Consider the following 4,533-nt stretch of genomic DNA (forward strand, 5'->3'; position numbering starts at 1 on the left):
AACCATTTGAAGAAGAAATTGAAACTGTCAAAATAGGTGATGAAACCTTAATCCGGAAAATACGGATTGGCAAAATGTTATCCCCGGAGGAACGTGAAGAATTAATCACTTTGCTTAAGGAATACAAAGAAGTTTTTGCTTGGTCCTATGATGACATGCCGGGATTAAGCGAAGACATCGTCCAGCATCGTCTTCCCCTAATCCCAGGTGCTAAGCCCAAAAAGCAAAAACTTCAAAAATTAAAACCAGAGTGGGAGTTGAAAGTCCATAATGAAATCAAAAAGCTATTAGATGTGGGTTTCATTCAAGTGGTTGTATATCCAGAATGGCTGGCTAACATAGTACCGGTGCCCAAGAAGGGCGGGAAAGTCAGAATGTGTGTGGCTTTCAGAGATTTGAACAAGGCGAGTCCCAAGGATGACTTTCCTTTGCCGAACATTGATCTCCTGGTGGATAATACAGCTGGTCATGCTTTGTTATCCTTTATGGATGGGTTTTCTGGATATAATCAGATCAAGATGGCCCCTGAGGACATGATAAAAACTGTGTTCACCACTGCATGGGGAACGTATTGCTACAGGGTGATGCCGTTTGGGCTGAAGAATGCTGGGGCAACCTATCAGAGGGCGGCTACCACCTTATTGCATGACATGATTCACAAAGAGGTCGAAGTTTATGTCGATGACATGATTGTTAAATCTAAGACTCAACCAGAGCATGTCGTAGTACTGAGGAAGTTTTTTGAAAGGATCCGGAAGTATAGGCTTTGCTTGAACCCGAGCAAGTGTGTATTCGGGGTTACTTCAGGAAAGCTGTTGGGGTTCATGATTAGCGAAAGAGGAATCGAGGTAGATCCTCAAAAGATCAAAGCAATCCAAGAGATAGAGCCACCGAGGACTGAAAAGCAGATCCGGGGTTTCCTGGGAAAGGTTCAATACCTAAGGAGGTTCATAAATCAGTTGACGACGACATATGAACCCATCTTCAAGCTGCTGAAGAAAAATTCTCCGAAGAAGCGGAATGATGAGTGTCAGGAAGCATTTGAGAAAGTCAAGCGGTGTCTAGCTTCGCCTCCAATCTTGTCACCAGTTATTCCGGACCAGCCTTTGTTACTATACCTATCTTTCACTGACACAACTATGGGTTGCATGTTAGCCTAGCAGGACCCTGAGTCGAAGAAAGTGTAAGCCCAATGGTTTTTACCTTGGCATTCCCATCTTGTTTTGATGATTCCAATACACAAGTGATCATTTATCACTAATGTGTTTGTTTGTCTAAGTTGTAGATCTTGATAAAGTAAGATCAAGGATGCTTGGATTGAAGGCCAAGAAGCCCACATTGGACCACTAATTGGAAGGCCAAAGTCATCAAGCAAGAAGTCATGAAGACTTGAAGACATGAAGAAATTAACATTGAAGACCATTTTTTAATGTAATTGATCCAAACCTAGATTAGGTTTTTAAGAGGCATAATTAAGGTAATCTCACACACCCTAAATAAACAAGTGATTGTATTTGTGGAGTTCCAACACCTTGGAACCCTCATAGCAATCCCATCTTGGTTGAGAACTGGAAGCCCAAAAACAGAATTGAAAATCTGCTCTGCATAGGCTTCTCGGAACTCCGAGAGTTTTTCTCGGAACTCCGAGAATTCTCGGAACTCCGAGAATTATTCTCGGAACTCCGAGAAATGGTCCAGTAGACTTTTTCCAATTTCTGTGTGGCTTCTCGGAACTCCGAGATTTTTTCTCGGAACTCCGAGAATTCTCGGAACTCCGAGAATTATTCTCGGAACTCCGAGAACACTCCAACGGTCTGAAAAAGAGCCGTTTGGAATTTTGCTGGATTTACCGTAATGCCACTGAACGGTCATATTTTGTTTTTCCTATAAATATGGGTGTTCTAAACATACAAACCATCAATCCTAACACTCACAAACTTCATTTGAATACCCAAGAGTGAATCAAGCTTCAATTGTGCCTCTCATCACCAACTCTAGGATTTGGATCATAGGCTCTCAATTGTACATCTTTTGTAACCCTTGTGAAGGGATTTTTTAGTTCTTTCTTTCATCTTTCAAGATTTGTATTCGGGCGAGTATTCGGAGAAGCGGAGCCCTTTTTTCTCCGTGGTGAGGATTGCCACCAAGGTTAAAGCAATTGTAATTGGCACCGATCTTCGCCAAGGTTAAGAAGATCAAATAGTGAAGCCATCAACGGGTTTGGTTGGTGGAGTGGAGTAGGCCTCGGGTTTGAGGACCGAACCACTTTAAATCTCGGGTGCACTCTTTCTATCTCTTTGCTCTTTCATTTGCATTGCACCATTAGATTTAACTTGTATGCTTAAAATATTGTTTTTGATCTCTTAATCGGTTTAAGTTTTTCAAATTGGTAAAATCTAGTTTTCTTGAACAACCGTATTCTCCCTCCTCATAGTTGCCATTTCTATTATAACTTGGGACCCCCTATATCGGATTTTCACTTGGTATCAGAGCCTTGGCTCTTAAAAAGATTTTAAAATTTTTGTGAAAGTTATTTCAAAATCTAACTAGGGAAAGATTTTATTTGGCAACTTCTAATTGTGAAATGGCACACCAAATTGGAACCGGACTTCCGGAAGGCCATTCCACAACTAGACCTCCTTTCTTCAATGGGTCAAACTATGGACATTGGAAAACAAGGATGCGCATCTATCTTCTTTCGATAGATGTGGAACTTTGGTACATTGTTGAAAATGGATACAATGTACCTTCCAATCCTTTTGAAGAATGGAATGTGGTAGAGAAAAGGCAAGCTAATTTGAACTACAAAGCAATAAATTCCTTGTTTTGTGCCTTAGCTACCGAGGAGTTTAATAGAGTTGCTCTTTTTGATTCCGCCAAGACTATTTGGGATACCCTTGCAACTACCCATGAGGGAACATCACAAGTCAAGGATTCCAAAATAAACTTGTTAAAGAGCAAGTATGAAATGTTTAGAATGAGTCCAAACGAGAGTATTTCGGAAATGTATACTCGTTTTTCTATTATTTCTAACGAACTAGCTAATCTTGGTAAATCTTATCCTAACGATGAGCTTGTGAGTAAGTTACTTAGGTCTCTTCCTCCCCATTGGGATCCAAAGGTGACCGCGATTCAAGAGTCAAAAAATCTCAAGACGCTAACCATAGAGGAGCTTGTAGGATCTCTCATCACCCATGAGATGCTCCTTACTAGCCGACAAGAGGAAAAGAAGCCAAAGGAGAAGGAGAGGGAATTTAGATCCCTAGCACTCAAGGCTTCCAAGGAAGACTCATCAAGTGAAGCGGATAGTGACGAAGAAGAAGCTTTACGAAGATTCAAGAGCTTGTGGAGAAAGAAGCATAAGAAAGATAAGAAAAAGAAAGAAGAAAGTGATGTTGATGGAGCCTTAAGATGCTTCAATTGCAGGAAGATAGGACACAAAAGACCGGATTGTCCACTTCTAAAATCAACTTCCTCTAAGTACAAGGGTAAGAAGGATTGGAAGAAGCATAAGGCTCTTGCCGCCGGTTGGGATGCGTTAAGCACATCGGGCAAAAGCTCAAGTGAAGGGGAAGAAAATAAAAAAGATGATCTTTGCTTCATGACATTCACCCATGAAGTTGAGGTAAACTCTAACCCCTCATATTCTTCATCTAGTAGTAAAAGTGATAGCATACCTTATGATGAATTATGTGAAACCTTGCATACCCAAATTTCCAAAAACAAAGTTCTTAAAAAATCCATTTTAAAGTTAGAAAAAGAACTTGAATTTTTGAAAAGTGATTTATCTTCTTCCATATCTCAAGAACAAGTTACACTTGAAAATCATAAACTTGAGATTAATACCCTTAAGGGTAGTTTGGATGAGAAAACTTGCCAACTTTTAAAATTTCAAAATATGGCAAGCTTCTCCAATTCTTATGAAGATGAAAGAAATGAGCTTTTAGTTCAAACATCCCATCTTCATAATGAAAATGAAAGACTTAGATTATGTTTACATGGATTTCTAAATGGAAATAAAATTATTGACATAATCCTAAGTAAAACTAGTCTTAGACCTCAACATGCTTATCATGATAGGACTAGTGTATCTAACCCTCTTGTTAGATGCCATTTTTGTGGAATGAATGGTCATTACCAATTCCAATGTGCATCCAAGAGTAGGGCTAGATGTGGGACCAAGAAATCTTGGGTTCCCAAAACCCCCATATGATGATATTCATATTGTGTAGATTAGGGGTTTTTGAACTTAAAATTGAATATATTTCATTTGTATGTTTTTTTGATAACCCCTCTTGTATTGTAAAATTATTTTAACTAGGGGGAGTTAAAATTGAATTTTTCTTTGAAAAAGGGGGAGCTTTAAAATTGTAAATTTTAAACCCTTGTTTTTCTTACCCCTTCTTTTTGTTGATGACAAAGGGGGAGAAGAATCTAGAGTAAAGTCTCTAGTGTAAGAAAAATGTGAAAAGAGTATATGCTTTGATTTGTAAATCTCTTGTGCTTGTCATCATCAAAAAGGGGGAGATTGTA

The sequence above is a fragment of the Tasmannia lanceolata genome, unplaced genomic scaffold (genome assembly GCF_043159265.1).
Source record: "Tasmannia lanceolata isolate RefF3 unplaced genomic scaffold, GAP_Taslan_0.1 ptg000003l, whole genome shotgun sequence".
NCBI classification, from domain to species: domain Eukaryota; kingdom Viridiplantae; phylum Streptophyta; class Magnoliopsida; order Canellales; family Winteraceae; genus Tasmannia; species Tasmannia lanceolata.